General features: G+C 43.1%; 1 protein-coding gene across 5 annotated transcripts in view; it reads right to left on the bottom strand.

Annotated features, from left to right (window-relative positions):
* Sgms2 (sphingomyelin synthase 2) overlaps positions 1-27,352 on the bottom strand; it is a 79,781-nt gene that overhangs the window by 25,637 nt on the left and 26,792 nt on the right. Inside the window, exon 1 of one of the 5 annotated variants that reach the window (XM_052179234.1) lies at positions 25,740-25,831. The exons of the other annotated variants lie outside the window; for them this stretch is intronic. The gene's annotated coding sequence lies outside the window, so the exon portion shown is untranslated. Of the gene's footprint in view, positions 1-25,739; positions 25,832-27,352 lie in introns of those variants that run through there. 5 annotated transcript variants of the gene reach the window in all.

Below are 27,352 nucleotides of genomic sequence, written 5' to 3'. Positions count from 1 at the left end.
GAGCACCATTTAACCTAGATAACACCGAGACAGTTTAAGGTCTTTACAGACCCATCTAACACCCTCGTGAAAGCAAATGCGAGACACTGAGATTTGTTATTAATACACCGGTGTGATTCTATTGGTTTTTAAACTACAGAGTGGGATGTATTACAGAAATTTAAGTACTGTTTAAGATTAGGAAGTGGTTATAGTGAAATATACCAGAAGCACATTTTTATCATATGTGTATGAGTCTTTTGCCTGTATGTATGCCTGTGTGTCATGCACGTTCCTGGTGGCCAAGGAGGCTAAGAGAGAGCATTGGGTCCTTTGGAACTGGAATTATAAATAGTGTGAGTCACTGTGTAGAAACTGGGATTGAACCCAGGCTCTCTGGAAGAGCAGTTAGTGGTTTTATGTATCGAGTCATCTCTCCAGCCGCACCCCCAGAAGCACATGGTTAAGTGACTATCAGAGTGGAGATACGGCTCTGCAGTTAAGAGCATCCGCTGCTCTTGCAGAGGTCCCGAGCTTGTCTCCAGCACCCGTATTGGGTGGCTCACAACCACCTATAACTCCAGTTCCGGGAGATGCAACACCCTCATCTTGCCTCTGTGGACACCTGTATTCATATGGTACAGATACATACACACACTTCACCACATATACACACAATTTTTTTTTTTAAAGCAACCGAGTAAAGCAAAAGAAACAACGGATCAATTTCAGTATCTATTTTGCAGGTCAAAGTATCCAGAGCTAGGAACTGGAGCAGTATCGCTAAGATCCCTTGGTGGCAACTTGATGTTTAGCTGTGTTTTATACGATGTGACATCCTTTGGGAAGCACCCACTGCTGCTTGCCTTTGCACTGTGACATTTAGAATCTTTGGTTAAGCTAAACGTCAGATATTGGGCTCCTACATTTTACTACTGAACAGTCTTCTACTCAGTAAACCAAGAGCTTATTTGGCTTACACTTCTACATTATAGAAGTGTAATAGAAGGGACTCTGTTGGCAGTCAGGACAGGAATGCAAACAGAGTAGGAACCTGGAGGCAGGAACTGATACTGAGACCATGGAGGGGTGACTGCTTACTGGCTTGTTCCTAATGGTTAGCTCAGTCTGCTCTCTTAGAGAACCTAGGACCACCAGACCAGAAATGACACCACCCACATGGGCTGGGCCCTCCCCCATCAATCACTATTAAGAAAATCCCCAGGGCTGGAGAGATGGCTCAGGGGTTAAGAGCAATGACTGCTCTTCCAGAGGTCCTGAGTTCAAATCCCAGCAACCACATGGTGGCTCCTAACCATCTGTAATGGAATCTGATGCCCTGTTCTGGTGTGTCTGAAGACAGCGGCAGTGTATTCATATACATAAAATAAAGAAAATCTTAAGAAAAGAAAAAAGAACCCCCCCCCACAGGCTTGCCTATAGCCAATCTGATGAAGGGCATTTTCTAACTGGGGGTTCCTCCTCTCGGGTGACTTTAGCTTGTGTCAAGTTGGTAAAAATCTATCCAGCACACCAAGACAAATGAATAGTCATGAAGCTAATGAAAAACACAAACCACGTACATGTGAAACCAGATTTCTCATGCACATAACTTTCAACCAGAAGATCTAATTACAAATTAAGCACACATGCATCTGTCATAAACAGAACCCATGATATAATTGGCTTTGAAACCCTAATATAAATATGCTTACTCCCTGACCACAAGCTGGATTTGTACCCCACATCAAAGGATAAAACTGTTCTCAAATTCTAATAATTAAAAGAAGATATTTAGAATTTATATGAAGAAAACAGCACTGATCAGAAAGGAAAATACAAAGATCTATCGCCCTTGAAGGAAGGAGGTGAAGATGGTAGGTATATAGGTAAGGGTTTGATACTATCATATTCATATATAATCCAGTCATTCCATTTTAATAATCCCAGTAGGATTTCTCCTGTACTCTGACAAGAGTGCTAAAATCGGAATTTAAAAATGGCAGTGGCACTAGGTCAAAAGTTGGCAAATAGCTAACCATCGAACATACGGGACAAATTCACAGAATTGAGAATTCCCTCACCATTAAGAAATACTGTGTGGTGAGATAGATGGGTGGCTGACTGCTCCTAATCTGAAAAATTCTGAAATATTGAAAAAAAATCTAAATTTTCTTGAACATTCACATGATTCCATAACTCTCATGGCTCAATGCTTAGACATTTGATTCATGTATAAAATTATTAAAACACTGTATAAAATTACCTCATGTTGCCTATATAAGGTACATAGAACGGTAAATAAATTTAAATAAATAGATTTAAACAAATCTATTTTAAGTTAGGCGGAGATTCTACCTCTATGAAACATCATGTATATGCTAATATCCCAAAATAAAAAAATTCCCAAATCCAAACCATTAAAAACAAAATGGCTTTGATTAATATGTATGCTACATGTGTGCAGGTTCCTAGAGAGACCACAAGAGGGTGTCAGATCCCCCCATAGCTGTGAGTGGCTTAATGCCGTTGTCCTTAAAGGCAGCAGGCATCCTAAAGGGCTAAAACATCTCTCTCTCCATCCTTATACACTCCCCATTAGAAACCTTTCTGATCCTAGGCACTTAGGATAAGGGAGAGCAAATGTGCTTAATAACTGCAAAGTTACAAAAGAGATACATAATTACTAAATTAATACAGCACATAGCTAAGTGGGAATTCAAACTCGACAGACAGCAGAGCACCAACAATTCCTCCCAGGGGTATACAGTAAACAAACTGGGAAAGTGGACGTGGGATAGAGAGTCAGGGCGGCACGCTAAGGGCGGAGGGAAGCCACCCACTCCCAAGGGCCTCCCTCCGCAGGTCTGAGGGGAGGCTAGGCAAATGCATCTGTAGCTGCGATGTGGCCTAAAGTCCAAGGTTGAGAAAAGGCTCCGTTTATTAGACCTGTAAATCTGCCCTTCCAAGCATGAGATTCCTTTATGATAAGGGAGATTAGCTGTGCAAACACAGCTTTAAAAAACTTATCTAAGTTTATGTGTGAGCTTTAATGTTTAAAAGGACTTGATCTATTAAAGATGCTAAACCTCAATCAAAGAAAGGATTATCCTACTTGAACAAACTGAAATTACAAACATGTTCATATTGAGCTTTACTGTACAGGAACTGTACAGATCTTAGGGAACTGAGACAAATAAATACCTACTGAGGTTTTAACAGACCCAAAAGCTTTGTCAACCCTGAGGAGAGAAAACTCAGTAGTCGCCAGAAAGCCAGGACAGAAGCAGCTAGCTAGAACATACAACGGTTTCAAGCAAATGTTACCTGAGTACCAGGTACTTTGTTGTTGCCTATTTTAATCTCTCACAACTACCCTAGGAAATATTGTAAGCTCAACTGAAAAAAAAGAAAGAAAAAAGACAAAGGAAGTTGCCCAAGGTCAGAGAGGAAGCAGCAAATCTTACCTTTACGTCTGGACTCCGACCTTAGGAGCTTTCTGTTCTTAATGGCGCACTACCGACTCCAGGATACGACATTTTAATAGGTGAGTGATACAGTCAGTGCAAGGACCAAGAGACAAGTATCAGGTTTTGTTTTGTTTTTCAAGGAAGAGACATAAATGCAGAGGAAAGTTCTCTAAAGGGCAATTCTCAATACAGAGCCGAGGCATGGACCTGCAGGGTGAAACTCTTGCTCAGCACGTGGGAGACCCTAGGATCAATCCCCGGTGTTAGAAAACAACACACACACACACACACACACACACACACAGAGGAGATACACCTAAGTAGGTAAATGTTAATATATAAGTTGGCCCTCTTTTTGGGAGAGCAAAAGGAGGTTGTTAACAGCTCGCCTATCTATATTCACCACATTAATTGAAGTCAGTATCATTAATAAATCACTGTGTTGAATTTATAATACTGGTATATTATTCTATGTCAACAGGATCCAGAGGGACAGAACATCTCCTGTTGAAGCTTAAATACCAGGGCATCATACCTTCGAGCTTCATATACCTGTGATTAACACAGCTCCCAGCTCACCTCACAGGAATGTAAGGGACTCGATTCCACTTCAGAAGCAACCACAATATTTTATTTTAAGGCTGGGATATGTGCGTCTTGCCTCAAATGCATGATGTCGTGGGGGTAGGTTCCCCAACACTTCAGAGTCTGGGCCTGGTAACACACATCTATAATCCCAGTGGGGAGGAGGTGGACTCAGGGGCGCCGGGCATTTGAGGTTATCCTCAGCTACACAGCAAGCTCAAAGCCAGCCTGAGATGCTTGAGACTCTATCTCAAAACAAAAGTTTGTTTTATTATTTTTTATCAACGTGTTCTTGAGAACTCTAAAGACAGCCAACAAACAGCTTACTGAAAACTGTCATGTGTTTTAGAATGCTTTGCCAGCAAGCATAATCTGTCAAACATCCTGCCAGATCTAAAGCTGTCTTAGTTATTTTGTGTCTTGAGACAGGGTCTCTCCATATATCCCACACTTGCCTGCAACTCCATATGTAGCCCAGGCTAAACTTGAACCCGTGGTCTTTTTGGCTTAGACTCCTGTGTGCCAGAACTACAGGCCACCACCACTTCCAGATAAGATCCTAAGTTTTGGACAGCCACAGGTCTTATATATTTTCAATAGAACAGAATTGCAAATCATAAAGTATCTTGTGCCACTTTATTTTTAAATACCTTGGAAAATATTTTTAATGTTAAAAAAAACCCTGAAAAGCCTATTTCAATCAACTCTATCTGTCTATATTAACATGGGGTAAAATGCATGGAAGCGATGAGATGCTTTTCCTTCCGGTGCATACATTTTAAGGTAGACGGATTGTTTCCGTCTGGACACAGCTGATATGTGAGAAAGAGAATTAGTTCCCATCGGTAGAGACGGGAACTAATCTGTTTATCCAGGATCACAGGCAGGCCTGGACAAAGGCTGCATGCAGTTCCAGAGTTCCTCTCTGAGGCGTAGACATGTTCTAAAACAAGACATTGACAGTCCTTGCACAATTTTCTAATTTACTAAAGATCATTAAACTTACACTTAAAGCAAGGAATTTTATGGTATTGAGTTGCAACACAATTTGCCTATTAAACACTGATCTAGCCTACAGGACTAAACTTTTCCTAAAAAGCCGGAAAACCAAGGAATATCCCACTCTCTGACTTCCAGGTGTCTGTATCCCATTACAGCACCAGGCTGAGCAGCTGGGTGTTCTGTTAGCAGGGATTCAGAAGGATCACAGCTCTAAGTTTTCCACAGACCAAAGCAAAAAAACTAGCTAACAAAAAGCGAACCTCTTAACTAAAGTTACTTAGTCTGTCTTCTCCCAGCCCCACAAAGCAGTTTGAAGTGACTCAGGAAAGATGGGCTTTCCAACAGAATTGATCAAAAGTCACTCTGTGTAACCGGGCTTTTATCACCATCATCATCAACCTCACCATCCTCATCAGCACTACCACCACCACCACCATCTTCATTTCTGCTGTCATGCTGACTGAGCCTGGGATCCTCCCATACCAGCAGAGCTCTCTACCACTGGTCTCACCAAAACCTGGCTACTTTAATGGCCGAAGTGAGTCCTTACCCAGAGCAAATAATGCTGTGCAAATTTGAAAATAATCACAATACGAGGAGTGTTTCAGAGAGAGGGACCCTCTGTGGTGGGAGACAAGGGGACTGATGGGGCAACAGTTTCTGCTCAGTAAAGGGCACTGTGACGTCACTCCATTGAGATCTGACCTGTGGAGCTTCCCGTGGGATATTTGCAAGTTGGATGTCTTTTTTGTGGTCATGCTACTGGTGACCAAATTATTCTGTCTACTGTCTCTGAGTCTAGTGTATGTTATAAAGAAAACTATCTGTATTTGGATTTGTGAGGTGACACTGTAGCAGAAGAATCTTTATTAAAAAGATATATTAGTGTATGTATGTGTGTGCATGCATGTATGTGTGTGCGTGCACATGTGGGTGCATATGTGTGTGGGTGCATGTGTGCATGGGTATATGTGTGCACATGTGCACATGTGTGTTCATGTATGCATATATGTACATGTGTGCTTGTGTGTGCATGTGTGTATTGCATATGTGTGTGCATATGCATGTATGTAGTGTGTACATGCATGTGTCTGTGCATGTGTGCATGCATATGTGTGTACATGTGTGAGCATGTGTGTGGGCGTGTGTGCATGTGTGTGTGTGTGTGTGTGTGTGTGTGTGTGTAGTCAGATGCCTTGGCGCTCTCCAGCCAGAAGCATCTTGATGGGAAGGGAAGACACAGAGAAGGTCCATTTAACAAGTCCCAGTATAGCAGGAAGCGCCCGGTGAGCGAGCTATAGGTGGACAGGCCCGGTGAGCGAGCGTTGGGTGGACAGGCGAAGGTCGGAGTGATGAGCAGGCTCGTGGATTCAACAAAGCAGAGCCTGGATCATCTAATCTCCAATTTTGTCAATGTATAAAATACGGTACAGTGCAGATATTTATTCCATATGTTCATTAAATATGACTGGCATTGCCTGTCCCACACTCATTGGTCAAACCACAGCATTCAGTACTTGTTTAGTTAGAAACACTGGCATGGGCTGGGAGCTGTGCCAGCAAGGTTAACGCTAACAACCAACTGAACAACAAAGATAATTAGCTGCTTACACATCCCAGGCTTCCATATTCCTCAAAGACTTATACACCTAGAAACTGGTTCCTTTAGGTTTTAATATTTAATATTCTGTAAGAAGAGGCTGTAAAATGTATCCATTAAAGTGGGAGGTTTATACGAAGTATGTTTTTAAATTGTATTTAATATTTAAGTCATATATTAGGGAGAATGCTCTTTCCTAAGAACAGTGGTTGGTCTAAGACAGAAGGCCAAGTGGAAGCTTACACAGTATATGATGCAAATGCTCTTTCCAGATGGCAGGGTCTCATTCCAGGCAAGTCAGGATCCCACCAGAGGGGATGCTACACTTCCTGGCCATCAGCCAAAAAGTATTAGACCTGGAAACATAATTGTATTATAAGAAAATCAGCAGAAAAAAGAAACAGATGGATCAGCTCCTTTCAAATAACTTTATAACTTTCTACTTAAATATAATTTCTTTTTTAAAATGCCTTTTGGAGTATTACCTACTGATTCCTCTCTCCACTACACGGTGACTAATAAAGTGTATATGTCAAACTACTGCAAAATGGCCACCCAGGACGGTATAAGGATGCTGTTGGAAGAAGTGTTAGAATAACCTCTTGTAGGAGGGGAAGGACTCGTGCAGCTTGTCTGCAGGTTAGACAGGGAGCTCAAACGTGAGGCTTTCTTGTAGGCTTTGCGGTGACATGGCTACCTTAGAGCCAGCCGTGCTGACAAGGAATCCCAACTTCAAGTCCATAGGGCTTGCAGGGAAAGGTTTCTTCAGGGTGTCACTGGTGCCTAATCTGGGGTGAATGGATATCTGCTATGTTTCCCCAGGAAAAGTCACACAACCGTGAGGCATGATTTTCATGAGGAGAAGAGTAATTAGGAGACAAGGGAGACCCTGGGAGATGCAGGAAGGATGGGACATCTTACAGTTCTCCTTTGGTTACATCAAAGAAAAATGTCTTCCACAAATGAAGCAGCAGCAAATGCAGACTGCTCACACAGTCCATGCTAGTTGCGATGCCTTCTAAAAGTTACAGGTCTGTGGGTTACCTAGAGACGCGACTGTGTGGTTGCTTAGGCAAACTCCACTGTGCCGTGTGATCCGGTCTCCAAAAAAGCACCGGCTTCTCTAAGCCTGTGAAGTAGTGCTTTATATATTTAGTAAATATTACATGTGTAAATATTTAGATAAAATAAATATATGCATATAAATATATAATATATACTGTGTGAGCTTATTAATATACTATATAGTTTTACATATAGTTGAAATTCGTAGGATTTTAGCTATCCCCTCTCAATGAATAATTATTTCTTAGAAGCACTAACCTTCCAATCTGGGTTTCAGACATTAATTTCTTTGAGTGACTTAATAATTATCGTATTTTATGTTACTTAAAACATTTTTTAAGAAATATTTTTCCATAAATTCAAAGCCATGTCATTTTGGATCATTCTAGGAATGACTCTTAAAGTACCCCCACAAGCATAAAAATGTTTCTCCTATAACCACAGATTAGATGGCTTTAGCATATGATTTATTTATTTAACTATAAAAATGACTATGGATATTTTTGTATGTTCCTTTATAATGGATTTTTAGAAGTCTGTTTATTGTTGCATGTATATAATTTCAGTGCTGACTACTGTATATTAGATAACCAATTAGGGGGCTCCTCTGTGAGGTCAGCCTGTGCTACACAGTGTATTCCAATAAAAGCAAAATCACAACAGTGGGATTGGTTACCTTAGAAAGAGACAGATGTCTAAGTAGAAACAATTATGTTTTACATAAGAAACTGTGATTACTAGAAAAACCATAAAATGAGAGACATATTTAACTTTTTAACCATTTTGTATTGAAAAAGTAAGCAGTGTATCTTAAGTGCACTACTGATATAGATAAAAAAATGGCGGTTACTATTTAGTAGATGCTAAGTGTCCAACACTGCTGGGGAACAGAGTCAAGTCTGGAGGCACACAGGATGGCTGAAAGCAGTGTATCTCGCCTGTGCATAATGCTTCGAGGAAACCAAGAAACCCGTACAAAACCAATGCTCAGTTAACATCAGGAAGCTAAACGATGTAATTCCATATGTAATCTTATTTCCGTGAAATGTAATTCTCATTGATGATGCGACATAAATAAACGTGCTTGGCTATAAATAACTACTTGACAATGTTCCAGTGAAACTCTGCCTCCTTCTTCCCCAGAAAACCCAGAAAACGGGCTTTGGCTTTCTCAATGCATGTTCTGAAAACACCTCTTTAAACACATGAAATGTTTTAGAAACAGATTGGTAACAAGTGCCTTGTAGAACCTGGAAGTCCATCACTGAGCTCATGGCCAAGATGAAGAGAGGGAATCGACATGAGTATACTCATTGTTCAGGGCATCCTAATGATGACAAGAGACTATGGTGACATTACCGAACACCTAACTCTTGAACCTTTTTGCACTGGAAAAAATAAACAGCATGTTTTAATTTCACTACTCAAACCTACAAAAGCGGCTCAATTAGTTTTTAGTGAACACTGACTGAGGACGAGATGTGATGATGATGATGATGATTTTATTTTGCATACAGCAGGTTCGAGGAGGCATAGGATGGCTAACAATCACATTCTCTAACCTTGGGCATAAGGCTTAGAGGGCTGAGAAAGGTGAAGTCTACCCAGGATCTCCGAGGGCCAGGGGTGGAAAGGCAAACATCTACAACTTCTGCCCCAAACCACGCCGCCATTTCTGCCCACCAGAAATCTATCTCCTCTTTGTTTCATTTCCCGGTAAATTTTACCACTGTCCACCTAGCTTCTGAGGATTAGTGAGACCGCGGCTATGCCTTGGCTCAGCACCCCCTTGCTCACCAACGCTTGCTCTGAATCTTGGTATTTTTCATGTCTCCACTATCCAGGTACTGCTGCTTGTTTCAAAAACAAAAATCCCAGCTGTTGGAATTTCCCAAAGTCGTCGACTCGGGCTGGATGGTCTGCTGAAAACTCTAGCTCAGAGAGGCCGCACCCAGCTGACTTCCTCCTCCTCCAATGTCTCAGAAGGAAAAAGCTTCTCCTCCTACATTGTCTCAAATTCCCTTCCACTCAAAGACCCTCCTTTCTCTTGCTTACCTTTAGTCTCTGTCGGTTATCTATGTCCCCTCTTGACCTAGGGTTCGCTTTATTTTGCTCCTGGATTAAAGGTGTGTGCTGGGGTTGGGCCACACTACAGGTACTTGTTTCCAGTAAACAGAAAGCTCCAGGATCAAAAGCAGGATCCATACCACAACTAGAAACCACTGGTCACAGTCTTGGGTGTTACCCAATGATCAAATATCCTGTAACAGCTTCTCTTCCAAACTGGGTTCAGTTCAGAAGTGGTGCCCCTTCTGCAGGGTGGGACGGTGCGCAAACCTAGCATCTGGGCAAGGGAGCCTTGCGAACGGGCTGGTGTGGTCCTCGAGCACCAGGTGCTGCTGGGTCTTTGTACAGTGAAAGTTTGGATAAGGATCAGATAGCAGAGAACGGCTCACAGAAAGAGAAAGCATGGATGTCCTTAACCAAGGTTGAACTCAAGCTCCACCATCAGGCTGTCTAAGGTGACCCTCTCTGGAGCTCACAACCCGTTTCCCCATACTCCCTAAATCCCACACACAGCTTCCTATGACCCCCAAAGCCCATTGTTTATTTTGACTTCAGGAAAAATAAAATAGTAAACATACAGAAAACAGAGGATAATTAGTGAGCTCCATTAGCGGTGGAAAACGGGAAAGCTCGCCACCTAATCTCTAGGCCTAGTTTCTTTTAAAGCCAGGTCTTCGTTTTGTTTTGTTTTGTTTTGTTTTTTGGGGTTTTTTTTGTTTTGTTTTGTTAAGATTTACTTATTTATTATATATAAGTACACTGTCGCTGTCTTCAGACACACCAGAAGAGGGCGTCAGATCTCATTATGGATGGGTGTGAGCCACCATGTGGTTGCTGGGATTTGAACTCAGGACCTCTGGAAGAGCAGTGCTCTTACCCCACTAAGCCATCTCTCCAGCCCCTAAAGCCAAGTCTTAAGCCAGTTGGAAACTTTCATCTCTGTTGATCTAACCAGCACAAGCCTCATTTCCTTCCCCGCCCGGGCTGTCCTTTTTCTTTTGAGGATGATATTTGCTCTGACAGCCACCATTTCCTAGAACTGCGCAGGAGTCTCTTCATGATCTGACACCGCCCATCTTTCCAGACTTTGATGTTAAGATGTAACTTTTCCTCTTCCCTGCCTTGTCTCCTTGATTCTATTGCCTCACTAGCTGCACGATCCCCCTCTTACCAGGCGTCTACTGGGTCCTCTTCTACACTGCCTGTCCTGCCTCAGGTCTTGGCATATAGGTCACAACCTCTGAGAAACACCCACATTACACCCATAGGGAATGTTCCCAGACCTCCACACAGCACAAGCAGCTCGGCTAGGCTTCAAGAAGGCCCACCCTCGCCCTAGGGTGAAACTAAACACTGGTTTACAGCTTTCTTCTGGTTAGGTACTTGTTGGGCACTGTGTTCAGATTTCAGTGGTGTGGTCACCATTCTTTAGCATAACTTCCTCATACCGAATGTATGTGCACATAATTGTCACACAGATGTGTTAAAAATGTCCTGGCAGGGCGAGAAGGAACACACCTGTAATCCCAGGACAAAACAGGAGGATGCTGAGTTCCAGGCTAGCCCAGGCTACAATGGAAGCCCTCTCTCCAAAAATGCCACAACAAACAAACAAAACCTCCAGGGTCTGTGCGGGTGGAGAGCAGGCTCAAAGATTAAAGATTCTTTATCAACACAGTCAAGTACATCTCATCTGAATGCTTGGGAAACGGCCAGAAGTATTCCAAATCTCTATTGTTCTTTTGAAATTTTCAGAATATTTTCAAATAACCAAAGAGGCAATCTGAGGACGAGACCCAAATCTAAACAAAAATTCATGTTTTTCTTTCTCACACAGGACTGCAGGGAATTTGTAAAATATACTAAAAAAAAAATCATAATAACTAAGGTGGAAAACAACTGCGTCTTGATCTTAAAATGGCCATCGCCTTCCAAAAAAACCAAACTAAAACAAACCAAAGCCAAACAACAAAACCGCATCAGAGGCCACCAGAGCTTTCTGGGAGCGAGCCCGCTGAAAGGGCTGCCTCTCTGTAGATCACACTCCCCGACACAGGCTGCCTGTATTTGAAGATTAACTGCGAGAAAGATTTTTGAGGAAAGGTTGACCACTCTGAAGAGTCCCTTCCCTTATTTATAATTCCAAGTGCAGGCACTGACAAAGTAGGTAGAAGTAAAAAGAATTCTCTGTGCTAACAAGCCTTAATTTAGGCTGTGAAACCATCTTTTGGCTTCTTGGTGTTTTTTTTTTTTTTTTTTTTTTTTATTTATTTATTTTTTATGTTAACCAAGGTTTTGTTTATAACTACTACCCGTATTTATAAATGATTTTTATCACCACAGTGGTCATGCAGAACCAACTGGAATAGTTTTTTATAAATATTTTTGAACACTGTGTGTGTGAGTGTGTGTGTGTGAATATGTGTGTGTGTGTGTGTGAGAGTGTGTGTGTGTGTGTGTGTGTAAATTGCATACGCCTGTGGGGGGATTCACAGAAGCCTGAGGAAGGGAGGTACCAGCATCCTATCACTGCCACGTTGCTTTCAGGCAGGCTCTCCCCACACCCTGAACTCACATTTCCCACGAGGCTAGCAGCCAGCACAGCCTGCAAACCTCTCTGCCTCCTACAGTGCTGGCTTACAGTGCACATGACAGGACCCTGCGTCTTACCTGGTGCTCCATCTCAACTCCGCTCCTGTGGTTATATAGCATTTCTCCTCTAAACCACTGAGGCATCTCTCTAGCTCCTGAAGTTTATTAGTAATATGTTCGATTTTCTCCACCAAATCTTTTGCTTTTTTTTTTTTTTAAGTTGGAGAATCTTACTACATTGCCAAGGTGAGACCATATTCCTGCCTCAGGCCTTCGTCCTGCCTCAGCCTCTCAAGCAATTGGAGCTACAGGCCCAAGTCACTGCACCTAGCTTAGACTATGTGTAGCCTAGCAAAACTAGGCTGATGTGTGTGTGTGTTTGTGTGCGTGCGCGTGCGCGTGCGTGTGTGCGCGTGTGCGTGTGTGTGTGCGTGCGTGTGTGTGTGTGTGTGTGTGTGTGTGTGCGTGAGTGTGTGTGTGTGTGTGTGTGTGTGTGTGTGTATTTTGTATTTTACAAAAATCCCGAATATGATTCTGGACATGACCATCAGATCATTGCTACATTAAAGAATAAACACACACACACACACACACACACACTTTCATGCTTGCTTTTGTCTCAGAAAGAGACCTGGTTGAACTTGTGATGCTGCCTGAGGGTGACCTTGAGCTCCTGATCTTACCTCTACATGGCTGCATCAGAATCTACTTATTTCTAACTTATTAGCGATGGACATAACACAAACTCCGTAGTCACCCCTAACTTAGGTGGAACTTACTACTTTTATACTTTTCCAAATGCATTGTTGATTTAATCTTCCCCACAAACTTGAAATATGTAGGTTTTTTTTTTTTATTTGTGCATCTGTGTGTGTGTTTAAGTATGGGCGTGCACACACTTCAGCACATGTGTGGAGATCAGAGAACAACTTGTGGGGAGTTGGTCCTCTCCTTCTGCCACGAGGGTCCACGGATCCAAGTGGAGTTGTCGGGCTCGGTGACAAGAGCCTTCACACTGAGCCAGCTTGCCGGCCTGCCATGAGTTATTCCTGCCTGAGTTTTGCAGAGAGCTCCTCCTGCTACAGCTCTGCCAAAAGCTCCTCTGAGGACACCGACTCAGGATGAGTTCTATAGTAAAGACCATTGTCATTGCTGTGGTGGATGAACCACTGTCATACGTGAATAAGTTCCCATGGCCGCTTGTCCCCTGACTCAACAAGGTGTGTGGCCCTCCACGGGTGACAGGAGTCCCCAGGCTGAGTCAATTTATCTCCCTCCTGTAACTTTTCAACTGGTGCTTTCTGACAGAGCTAGCAGATGTGTTCCATGAGAGTAGAACTAGATGACGCTGAGTTTGTCCTGCTAGAGAGGTGGCTGCGTGAGGTACAGGCCACCCAGGGAACCACACGGTAGATGTTAACGGGACCAAATTGTCTCAGGAGCCTATGATAGCCTTCAGCTACAACCTGCATGGTCCTGTAGGGGTCTGCTGCCGCCGCTGCTGTTTTGGAAGAGATATCCAAGTATCATCTGACCTATGCCTTTGGTGGGTAACAATATTTAAAAACTAATAGTATGGCTGAAGGGTTCTGGGTCAGAAAATGTTCACCAGCACCCACTCCAGTCTCCGGTGACAGTGGGCAGACCATGACCAAGCCTGGGTAGGTCATTTAGCATCTTTGGGGTTCGGTTTTCTCAGTACAGTCACACTGCTTGACTGCTCTCCGGGACTCCAGGACACGTTTATAGCTTAGCAAATATATAAAATTCCACTTTGAAAGGAAAGGCATCCGCCAGATGATCACCATCATGGACATGAGTCATGTGCAGCCCATCAAGATGGCTGGGGTAACCGAAGTGCTGGGCACAGCCAGTTTGCTGGGACAGGGTGGGCAGGTGGATGAAGAATTTACATATGACTCTATGGTCTGAAATGTCGAAGTCCCCGTTAGAGAGGGCAATGTGTTCACGCTAATGGAGTCAAAAAGAGAGGCTCGGAGGTTGGGCTGACCTTGCTGATGGGTCCTGGATATTGATCCCTTAGCCCATGGGATAATATGCAACTATTAAATAAAGCTTTTGTATTGTTTTAACTCTTGGGGTGGGAAAAGGAAAGAGAAAAGGAAGGAAGGGGATGCTAATGGTCACACCAAGGACATCTAAAAAGGATGGTGAAACCGGAGAGAGAGTAGCAGACTAAGGTGACAGAGTGAACTAACAATTAGGAGCCAGGTAGAGTCTTGGTGTGACAGGAGATATTGATCGCCCCCAAGGATTCCTTTAATGGTGGAATTACTTAGCTTGATATCAGCATATATGGAGGTCAGATTCAAATGTGTTTAATAAAATGAGGAGTAGCCAACGTTCACCCAGTGTTATGCCCTTACCACACTCAGAAGCAAAGAGAAAGGCTTAGTTGCACAGTAGCACACTAGAATCTTGTCTCTGGTTTCCAATCCAGACTTTGCTCTTTGAAAGAATGAAATCTCCTAGCTCTCTGGTTTCCTCTACCCTATCCTACAGAAGGGATGGCGTTGAAGATAAACTCCTGTCTTATTACAATCTAAAACATGATTTTCTTTCTTTTTTTTTTTTTTAAAAAAAAAACATGATTCTATATTCTTCAGGGAATCCCACAGAATAAGCCACATACACAGGTCAATAAATCAAGGGAAAAAAATCACCCGCTGAATTCCATTTACTACTACTTAGGTATCTGAATAGAGCAAGAAAGAAAAAAAAAGCTTTGTGGGAGTCCTGATGTGGAATATCCTGTCATACTGGAATGAATCTAGTTAAATAGGGCGGCCCTATTAATTCTGTTTGCTGCATGAGACAAGACACACTGCCCAGGCTGGCCTCAGACGATCAGTCCTTCCCCAGCCAAAGCTTGCTCTTCCCCACGTGCCTCTAATTAAGATTTTAATACAGGCTTCTTGATTCAGGCTCATCAGAGAAAAAAGATTAATCATTCATATTACAGATCATTATTTTAAGTGGAACCTAAAAGCTGAAAGCTTCCAGAACAAGATACGGTTAGTGAGAAGCAAGCTCACCCGTCGGGAGTTACCGGGTGAGCTCAGAGTTCAGCCCCAGAGGAGCGAAAGGTCACCAGCGTGCTCCCAGCTGGTGCTCTCAGACCATCACATGGCTACAGAACCAGTCCTAGTGAATAACTCTAATTAGTCTAAGTAACTTTAACACGGTTGATATTTAAAGTGTTTTTCTAAAGTATTTAAAATTGAGGCTAGGAAAATGGCTCTGTGGTTTAGAGCACAAACTGATATTCTGTTTCCAGCACCTACAAGCCAGTAATCATTAATCTGAACCCCAGGGGATCTGGCACCTTCTTCTGACCTCTGCAGGCACCAGCATGTACACACACACACACACAAACACACACACACACACACACTCACACTCACACTTGCAAAGGCAAAACATAACTATACATTGAAGGAAATAAGATTTTTAAAGCTACTCAGCTAAATCCCAGTTGCTGCAGACCTTGATTTACAGAGGTCATTCCCAAAGCCCATCCCACAGCATTAATGCATAATAGTAAACACTTTATCAAACAAGAATAGAACTTTCCGGTAATAAATGTTCAATCTTGTATTTGATCTTGTTTTGTTTTGTTTTTTTAATGGATACTCCAATCTTAACCTAGGTGTCATACACGTGTGTACATACATGCACATACACATATACCTCAGCCACATACTGCAGAAGTTACTGTATTATATATGCAATATATATTATATACATACTACATATATGCAGCATAACTTAACACAAACTAACATCCATCTATGTAAGCATGTATATAAAATGTAGAATCGGCATGAGAGAAAACCGTGATAATTTGCCTTGATTCATGATAATTTGTCTTTCCATCCGTTTGCCTATAATCCTAGCGCTTGGCAAGTCGAGGCAGGAAGATGAGGAGCTCAAGGCCAGCCCCAGCTAGATGAGACCCTGTCTCAAACAAAACAGAAAGACAAAAATGTCTTCATGGCTACTGAACAAGAAAGTGTGCTTCTGTGTTTTACAGCTGAACAAGGTGTCTGGTTAACTTAACTCACAACTGGCTTCAGGGCAGCTCCCAGAAGCAAGGTCCTCGATGGGCTCTGGGTCCTACCACTTCCTTAAGAACCTTTCCCGGCTCACCAGCCCCACCCAGATGCCACAGACCCAGACTGTGGGTTCAGTGGGAAGAAAGCCTCACCCACCATTCCTCATTCATTCTGCTTCTATGTGTCATGACGCCCTCCAGTCCTGCTGAACTCCCGGCCCCAGTTAGTCACAGTGCGCCCACTGGATTCCTTAACATCTATCTGACCTCCCTCCTAAGGCCTCTGACTTTCTAGCCTCCTCGGCTATGCTACACCAGCCCATGGTCCCACAAAGGCCCCGGCGTCGCTACCTACTGGGCCTCTCTTTCCTACTAGTTCCGAGGTCACGGGCCTCTAGCCAAGCCCCCTATTCAAGACCTACAATGGAAGCTGAAGGAACAGCCCACACACTCGAAGACCGGAATTACCCTACATTTTGTGCATACCCTGAAGAACCTTGAATCAGTCATGCCTGAGTATTTGCATATCCATCGGATAGAAGCTCCCAGAATTTTGTGAGGCTACTCTGTGTAATTACATATTCCATTATAAATTCTACAAAAAAAAAAATCCCCCAAACTGTGATGTAGCGTACAGTATTAAAAAGAAGTAAAAAACAAAAGCTGCGTTCTTCTTATGGTGGAAGTGACGAGACGAATTCTCACGGTGCGGCGCTAATGGAGTTTTTAAACATCGATTTCCAAAGAACGGAATTCCGGAGAGCCTTAGGAAGTTTCCTCGAAGTGGTTTAGTTATAATTTCTGTAATCAGAATTCTCAAAACAGTAACATATCTCGATGTGTTGAAAATGGCCCCGTTTATCCGTGCCTTCCTTCTGTGCCTTTCTACCTAATTCAGCTGTGCCTCGCTGGAGGCCAGATGTCCCTTGCCCAGAGTACACAGATTAACAGCTGCTCCGTTGCTCTAGCACTTCCTGATTATTGGTGTCAACACCCACAGCCTCTTCACGGGGCAGGTGCTATGGGTGCTACCTGAGGACTGACAAGCTAAACTCAGAGATCTAGCACTGTGACAGAGGTTATCTGGGTCCAGAGCCTATCTCTCTCAGCCACTAGGTTATGGTGCAACCTTCTGGGATCTCAGGCTATTTTAGTGATTAGGATTGTGCTATTTTCCCTCTCTAAAGGCAATGGATTCCGTTCCCCGTGAGTCATTCTGTGGAGAGGGTGATTCACTGCACACCTTGCCCCAACTCAGCTCTTCCTTCTCACGGTCAGCACAGAGGTAACATCTGTGTTTGTCCTAAGACACAAGCCGCAGGCTGCGGCACCTGATACTGGTGAGTGACTGTCCGCCCTGATCCCCGGTGACTTAAAAGAAGGGCATTTCCTGGAAATGTGGGGCTGGACATTTCACTGGAGTGAAGTATTCAGAGCGCGAGTCACTGTCGTTGCCTAGTAACCGGTAGGTTTGTGTTTGGCCCTGGAAAAGGCAGCTCAGCCCAGGTACAGCTGATTGTTTACTCAGTGTGACCTTCTTTCAACTCCACACTGACTCCGGATTAATGCTTAACCCTGACCCTCCCCGCCCCCTATTTCCTCACTGGTAGTGGAGGTTCCTTCAGAATTCCCTTTAGGTCAAGAGAATTCAAACGGGATATGCCCTAGCCATACAGAGAACACACCCATTCCTCAGAGCTGAAGGAAAGGCGACTGGAACAGGACACGGGATTCCTGCTCTTCGAGGGAGAGCTAGCAGGATTCTATAGAGTGAGGAAGCGGCCTTTTGGTCAGGATTTTACCAGTTCTCTCTCATGAACTCAGTTAACACAGCACACTTCCAAACGGTAGTGACTCACGAATACTGACCTCATAATCAAACACAGCATTTCCTTTTTGTTTTTTGTTTTTGTAAGAAGACTGAGTCTCACTTGGTGGGCTCCATTCCAGACCAGAAACATGATTTCACTTTTCTCCCCTTATATCAAGAATTGTGGGCCGGGCGGTGGTGGCGCATGCCTGTAATCTTAGCACTCTGGGAGGCAGAGGCAGGCGGATTTCTGAGTTCGAGGCCAGCCTGGTCTACAGAGCGAGTTCCAGGACAGCCAGGACTATACAGAGAAACCCTGTCTCGAAAAAACCAAATCCAACCCCCCCCCCAAAAAAAAAGAATTGTGGGCTACAGTGTGAGCAGCTTTGGAACTGAGAGACTTCTCACCCTTAAATACCATTTGGATGGCAGAGCTGACTAAAGTATTAATTTTGTTAATGTCTGTCTTAGGATTCAGGTCGGAGGATGTAGTTGGGTTCCTGTAGGAGCTGGTGATGCTAGCAGAGGTCACTGTACAACACTCACCTAGCACACAAAATCCTAGATGAACAGCTCCCCTGACCCCAAACACTCCAAGCTAGAATCCCATAAGGCTCCAACAGTTTTTGCTTTTCCTGTAGTTAAAAATTACTCTTTGAATGTGGATACCATGAAAGATGATCATTTCCATTCTCCTTTTTTTGTTAGATTCTCCATTTCCTGGTTATTTAATACTCATTTTTTCTAAAATCTGAAAACATATATATGTATCAGATACATGAATGGGTTTGGATGGTTTTGTTTGTTTTTCTATTTTTAAGTTTCCGTTTTGAGTATTCTGGGTTTTGTTTCATTTGAATAGGTTCGGTGAACCTATCTATATACACACAACAAAGTAAGATGTAAGCTTCATCTCTGTAGAAAAGCCTAGATCCTAAATTTATTTAGCATTTTTGAATGGAAGGATAAAAAAGTAATTTTAGAAATTTTTCTTCTTTCTTCTTGCGACATAATATTCATTCTAATACTGGGTTTTCAGTATGCTTTATACCCTTAGGTACTAATAAACACTCTAAGGGTAATATGGATTTTACTTTATTTTTGACAGCTATACAGCTATACAAGTATAGACTTACTAGCAATTTTAGTTAAAATATTAATTTCATAAATCCCCACACCAATACCTCCTATTCCCACCCTCAAATTCATGGCCTCTTTTTAATTATTATTGTTATAGACATATGTATGTTTATGAATAAATATATAAATACAGACTTGTTTAGTATTGCTTGTATGTATGTTTTTAGGTCTGATCATCTTCAGCATCATGTAAATCTTTATCATCTTCAAAATGGTGTCCTTTCAAAAGACATATTTAAAAACTCATAGGCTATTTAAGAAAAGAATACTCTTATGATTCAAAACTGGCTGTGCTTAAATTTACTAGCAAGATATAAAGGGTAGGAAATAGTTCCCAAATATTTTTAAGTCCTTAGCCTTGCCTAGAGCAAATTTTCTTTAAATAGAGTTCACAGTCGATAGGTGGACTCCTTGTGGCCCTAAAGAAAAAATGTTTAGGTTCATATGTATCACTGGGACTCGAAAGCTCGGGACTTCAGTTTTTCTGAGTTTGGACCTTAAGAGATGAATCTGCCACCAGGCAGTGGTGGCGCACGCCTGTAATCCCAGCACTTGCGAGGCAGAGGCAGGCAGATTTCTGTGTTCCAGGCCAGCCTGGTTTACAGAGTTCCAGGACAGCCAGGACTACACAGAGAAATCCTGTCTGGAAATACCAATAAAGAGAGATAAATCTGCCTGCAGACACCTAATCGAAACTCATGAATGTGTTGGTACCTGCTTCACAAAAGCTGGGGACTCCTCCCTGTCACTTGTACACAGCGCCCTGTCTAGGACAGCGAAACATTTGTTGCCTGTGTACCTTGAGATCCAAATGAGCACTGACTGTCTCGCTTCAAGACAGTATGTAACCTTCACTTAGGCATCTTTCCATTGTGGCCAGGTGAACAAGATAGCCTTTGCCCCCTGTTTCACAGAGCCTGCAGAATACCTGAGAAAATACACAATTCCCTTCCACACAGGGAGACAAACCTCTAGGTAATCAAAAGTTGAGAGTTTTAGCAACACAGAGCCAAGGGCACAACACTGCTCAGAGCTTTCAGGGAAGACTTCTTGGAAGATAGGCTTTTTCAACTCCGATCTGAAGGACGAAGAGGAGTGACATTGGCGAGTGAGGGTTCCTCTGAAACAGAAGGGATGCTATGTGCAGAGGAGGAGTTACTGTTTACAAACAGTAGGCAAGCCATCTTGGTTGTAATAAATAAGTCTGGATCTTTGGTAACCCAGAAGAAAAGAACGTTTGAATTTTTCCCAAAGAATAATGGGTTCTGGGGGTAGCATTCTCCATTTTGTATTTTACAAAAATCCCGAATATGATTCTGGACATGACCATCAGATCATTGCTACATTAAAGAATAAATAAACACACACACACAGACACACACACACACACACACACACACACACACACACACACGAGTCTACCTCTAACCTGTTTTCTGCGGTTCCAGTGAGCTATTACCAGGTGTGTGGCTTAGGCTAATGGTTCAGCTGGGAAACAAGGAAGACTTGAATTCAAACCCTATCCTGTCATATTCTAGCAAATCACTTAATACTGGGGAAAGTCACCTTGAGGTCTGAGGTGGAACCAAGAGTAGAGTAGCTTCTCCTGAGGTGACATGTGTAAAACCCTGGGAATGGTGACTACCACAATGTCACTCAGTGTTCCTTGTCACCCTCAGAGCGAATAACAGCTGCACCCCATTCAGTGCAGATGAATCATTGTTGCTATGGTCAACCTTCATTGACTGCATTTCCAGTCACACCGGATACAAGAGTCTGAGTGTGTCTGTGGTGATATTTCCAGAATGGAAGAGGGAAGACCAACTTTGAGGACCCACCATATGAACTGGGGTCCCCAAACTGAATAAAAAGGAGAAAGTATTGGGCATCAACAATTCTCATTCTCTCTCTTCCTCCCCTGCCCCTCCTGCTCCTGTGCCTCCCCTCCCACCAACTAAAATAAACCCTTTTTTATTTTTTAATGAGCTGCTTGCCTAGCATTTGATCTCAGCAACAATAAAAGTAGCCAACAATCTGTAGAACCAAGCCAGCGAATGGCGAACATTAAAACCAGTGCTCTGGACTACTGAAAACAACCTCTTTATTTGACCTTTGCCAAAAGGCTGAGAAATGGTAAAACATGTAAATTCTTGGGGTCATGAATGTAGCTTAGCTGTAGAGTAACATGTAGCTTATATGTAGAGTAACATGTAGCATGTATGAGGCCAGAGAATCAATCCTCAACATAAATTAAAAAAAAAAACATAAAAGAATAAGATACTGCCTTTGTTGTTGTTTTTAACCTTTATTTTCACTCTAAGCGAATGGGTAGTCTGTCTGCCTGTATGTCTGTGTGCCGGGCACATGCAGGATCTGTGGAGACCAGAGAGGATATTAGATGGAACTGGAATTATAGATGGTAGTGGGCCACCACATGGGTGCTGGGAATCATGCCTGAGTCCTTTGGAAGAGCAGTGTTCTTTTTTTTTTTTCAATTTTATTATTATTTTTTATTTTATGTATACTACACTGCCACTCTTTTCAGGCACACCAGAAGAGGGCATCAGATCCCATTACAGATAGTTTGGAACCACCATGTGGTTGCTGGGATTTGAACTAAGGACCTCTGGCCGAGCAGTCAGTGCTCCTAACCACAGAGCCATCATCTCTCCAGCTCTAGACAGTGTTCTTAACTGCCGAGCCATCTCTCCAACCCTCAAACTATTTAGAACAGTGGTTTTCATCACTTGTAATGAGGCAACCCTTTAATACACTTCCTCATGTGGTGGTGAGTCCCAACCATAAAATTATTTCGTTATTACTTCCTAATTATAATTTTTCCACTGTCATGAATCACAACGTAAATATCTGAATCGCAGTATATATTACATGTAACCCCTGTGACAGGGTTATTTGAGCCCCAAAGGGATGATGACCCCCCTCAGGTTAAGAATTGGTGCTTTAGAACTGTCTTAATTCTTTTAGGGATGGCAGCTTAAACAGATGCTTAACACATCTATTGACTTTCTATTTCAATATTTTAAAAATGTTGAACAGGTTGCTAATGCAACATCATTACATAACAATCTTATTTCAGGCTTTGAGCTTTATGCTGGATCAAGGCAAAACAATCTTGTCCTGAAAGTGGGTGTACATGGAGTCCAGAGGTCCAAAATGTGCTGTTTCTACAACTGTGCATTTGTAGATGAGCCTCAGAATCAAACCATCACTGGGAAATCAGATTAACTAAAATTCTAAAGCTAGGAATACAAAAGGAATTACACAAATCTATTTGCTTAGTAAGCAAATTATAGAAAACTGAATACAGTTACAAGCCCAAGTGCAAACACCGACGACTGAAGAGCCAGCGGTAGACCTTATCAGTCTAGGACGTAGATGATCTTAGATGTGCTAAGACCACCCAACTCCTGGGCAGACTCTGCTCCCTCTCCATTACTCAACTGTAAATGCCGAATCGATGTTTGGAAATCTGCAAGACAACATATAGCACACAACGTATAACACACCAGGCTCCAAGTCAAGACATGGTGCTAAAAGTCAGTAACACGGGTTGGGACAATATGGCAAGCAGACTGGATATCCTAGCGACATCGACTGTCCTGAGCAGCCATGAGCAGCCTCCGTCCAGGGACTCACAGGGAGGCCTTGCAGAATTTAGCATTCAGTAATAGTCACCCCTTTGATTGGCTATAGCAATAAAGATATGACGGAAAACCAGCAGAGGGTAAAGGGCCGTGGGGCCCCTCTAAGTGACCTCCTCGAGTACACATACCATTCCTTCGGACACACATGAGAGATATCACAGGCCAGGAATTGCCCTTGGAAAGTCACTACCTATGGTTTTTATTCAAGCTTGTCAGTTACCTACCCTCTCCAGGCACAAACACAAGACCCACACTCCCATTAGGAAAGCAAGTGTTCATTATCAACCTTGGCTTTGGTTCAAACCGTGTAGGTGCAGAAAACCACTCTTATCAGGGGGTGGCAGGGCCTTGCCCCAAGCCCAGGTTCCATGTTACCAGCTCTGGTGGTTTGAATGCACAATGTCCCTCATGGACTCCGGTATTTAAAAACTTGGTCCCCAGTTCAGAGGTTTACAAGGTGCAGCCTTGCTGAAGGAATCCCATCCCCGGCCGGCTTTGAGTGTTTAAAGCTTTCTTCGACTTCCAGTTTGTTCTCGCTGCTTTGTGCCTGCCGGTGAAGACGTGAGCTCTCAGCTTTTTGCTGTAAGTCAAGTCAATGTTTTCTTCTATATGGTGTTTTATCACAGTGATAAAAAAAAGTAACTAAGACACCAGCCAAAGGACTAACCTTGTAAGCAGCACTAGTAGTCTCAGGCCTTTTCTGTCAACTCAGTTGTGTATACTGATGTATTTCAATTGACTTCAATAACAGATAGCACTATAACAAAGGTCTCACTCTTAGTAGGCCACCTAAGTATATGGAGTATCTCAGAAACACATTTGCCCTGTATGCTTCAAGGATTTAAAGTATAACACTTGACTCAGTACTCTGGAGGCAGAGGCAGGGAGATCTCTGCGACTTCCAAGCCAGATTGGCCTATATAGCAAAATCCAGGCTAGCCAGAGATTCTCAGTGAAACCTTGTCTCCATGGCAACAACAACAGCATCACCAATAAAAACTCCAAGACAACAACAAAGAAATGTTCACTTTCTGGCTGGATGCTGTGGTGCAATAATTCCAGCACTCAGCAAAGGAGGGGAGTCCAGGGCAGGCTGGGCGACATGGTAAGTCTGACCTCAGCACAGGCTACATAAACAGCGAGAGTCTCCATCAAAAATCCACAAACGCACAATCAGGGAGAGGGTGGCTGTGGGAGGGGAGATGGCTCAGCAGTTAAAAGCACTTGCTATTCTTGCAGAAGACCGGGTTGGGTCTCCAGCACCCACGTGGCTGCTCACAGCCATCTGTAACTATGTTTCCAGAGAATCCCGTGTCCTTTTTTGACCTCCTTGTGTATCATGCATGCACGTGGTGCACATCCAAGCAGGCAAAACACTCATACACATAAAATAAAATGTAAACATCTCAAACACAAACAAAAAGCCCTCAAACCCACAATTGGGGCTTGAACGATGGCTTAGCATTCAAAAGCACTTGTTAATCTTGCTGTGAACCCAAGGTGGTTCCCCAACATCCATGACAGTTATCTCACAACTGCCTATAACTCCACTCCAAGGGATCTGACACACTCTTTTGTCCTCTACAGGTACCCACACCTATGTGGCATTCATATAAACACATACACACACACACACACACACACACACACACACACACACACCCTACTAAATATATAAATACAATCTCAGTCTTTATAACGTTACTCTTATCTTTTTAAAAATTAGCCTTCAGCAGTATGCATGACTTACAAAGCTGAGTTTTAGTCTGGCTTTCTTCTCTAAGTGTTTACTCTTTAAAAATGCCACTGAATAGCCGGGCGGTGGTGGTACACGCCTGTAATCCTAGCACTCTGGGGCCAGCCTGATCTACAGAGTGAGTTCCAGGACAGCCAGGGCTACACAGAGAAACCCTGTCTCGAAAAAAACCAAATCCAAAAAAAAAAAAAAAAAAAAAGATAAAAATGCCACTGAAAACTGAGACATAGGTAAGAACCTGGTATCAGCTACTCTCCCAAGTTCCTGGTACGGATATGACAAAGCCCAGAGACACACCCTACATGGGGGGCAGGTTAAAGAATCCCAGTCAGACTGCACACACGTCTGTGCAAATTTACATAGATATAATTATACATGTGAAAAGTAACATGTTCAGTTATTCATTCTGGGTAGTGTTTAAAGACCACAGCCTACATGGTCATCCAAAGGTTGCTATTTGTACTGTGATACATGTTCAATGGATGACTCTCCGACTGCTTTTAAAGGGTATGAATTCATCAAACAGCCTCTACATATAGTTAGGAGGAAGTTACAGTGTGGTATGCTACACTGTTTACATTATGAAGGAGGGAAACAGAAACTCATTTGCTTATTTAGACATTCTAGAAAGGATGTTTTTGACACTGACAACACAGGCTGAGGTAGAGGCAAAATTTAGTGAATTCTGTGAATGGGAGTGGGGTGGGGGGGGAACCAAAACATTGGAATGAAAATGGTAAACTTGAATGGTAAATCTTTCATTTTTCAACTAAAGTTGTGTCAGTGTGGCACTGCCTTTCTTTGCCTGTTGTGATGAACTAAAATCCTGCAGTGCCTAGAGCACAGAACTGAATTCTCTTCCAAAGTAGATTCCAACCCTTTCATTCTCTACTGTGCTCATCCGCCATCTTGAAGGGATTGTTCCCAGGGTACCTGAGGCAGCGCCAACCCTCTGCGTTTCCCTGATCCAGCTGGTTCTGGAGGCAACACAGCAGCTTTTTGTTTTGTTCACTGACTTCTTCCAACACTGAAAAGAGCTCCTGGCAAACAGACGGCGTCAGTAAGTATCTGGAAAATACATTAATTCCTTTCTTCACCCAGTGACTGTGGGACACACACTACCAGACAGATGGAAATGCAGAACAGCCATCCAGTACTGAGAGACACTTTCCTTCCTCTCTCAGCCCGGAACGGGCATTCCAACCTAAGCAACATTCCTAGAATTAGACTGAATTTCAGAGGACAAGCAAGCCTGCGGAATGTTGTGTAAGACAGTGAACCTTAACTGATGGGGAGGGGGGGAGAACCTTTAATGACTTTTTTGTTGCTAATGTGTCTATTTTTATATGTGTGGGTGTTTTGCCTGTTCTGTTTGTGTCTGTGTACTGTGTGGAGGCAGTAATTGGGGAAACCAAAAGAGAGCATCCCAGCCTCTGAAACTAGAGTTCAAGAAGGTTGTAAGACACCAAGTGGCTGCTGGGAGCCCGGCACAGCCAGAGCCGCAGGAGATGGTGCTGGATTAGCAGGACGGATTTACAGCCATGGGCAAACATTGTATGTGTCAGTGCAGCAGAGTGCCTCTGTGGCACTGTGTCTAATGGATCTGAGTCACTCTCTGGCAGAGAAGCATCTCGGGGCATTAAACAACTCAGAAGCATATTCTTACTTGTGATGGTCCCTAGAGTTCTAAGCTCTTGTGGTTAAAACATACTTTGCTGTATATCACACAATAGGGTTTTCTGTAATGGACTACTCATTAGAGAACAAATCCTAGCTATGAAGGGTGTTTTTTTTTATATCAATTTGAGACAAGCTGTAGTCATTTTGGAATGAGGAAATGTGCCCACCAGGTGGGTCTGTGGTACATGTTTGAAAACTGATAACTGATGTGTGTGGTCCACCCCTGGGCTGGTGTCCTGGGTGCTATAAGAAAGCAGGTTGAGCAAGCCAGGGAGAGCAAGCCAGTAAGCAGCACCCCTCCCTCCGTGGCGTCTGCATCAGCTCCTGCCTCCAGGTTCCTGCCCTGCTTGAGTTCCTGCCCTGACTTCCCTCAGCAATGGAATGTGACTAGAAAGTTGTAAGCTGAAATAAATCCTTTCAGCAATAGAAACCCTGACTAAGACAGGGCTTGTCCTCCCTCAGACACCCCCATACTGTAATGGACACCATTATGCGTTGAACTCCCACTACTACTTCACATAGTCAAAAGTAAGTCCATGTCCTAGTTTGCCAACTTGCCCATTTTATGTAGCTTACTGTTCTGGAAGCTATTTAAGATTTTTTTCCTTAAGATAAAACACTGTTAAAATATTTCACTGCAACATAAGGACTGCACATATTTTTGCTACACAATGTGGTGTTTTGATACACAGTATGCAATGATCAGATCAGGCTAGGCAGAATCCCTGTCACCGTACTCATTACCTCTACCCACTGTGTGTGTGTGTGTGTGTATCTACCTGTCTGTGCATGCATGTGTGTGTGTGTGTGTGTATCTATCTGTCTGTGCACACACGTGTATGTATCTGTTTGTCTGTACATGCACA

The sequence above is a fragment of the Apodemus sylvaticus genome, chromosome 4 (assembly GCF_947179515.1).
Source record: "Apodemus sylvaticus chromosome 4, mApoSyl1.1, whole genome shotgun sequence".
Classification (NCBI taxonomy): Eukaryota; Metazoa; Chordata; class Mammalia; order Rodentia; family Muridae; genus Apodemus; species Apodemus sylvaticus.
The sequence above is the reverse complement of the archived record's forward strand: the minus strand, read 5'-3'. Positions and strand labels throughout refer to the sequence as shown.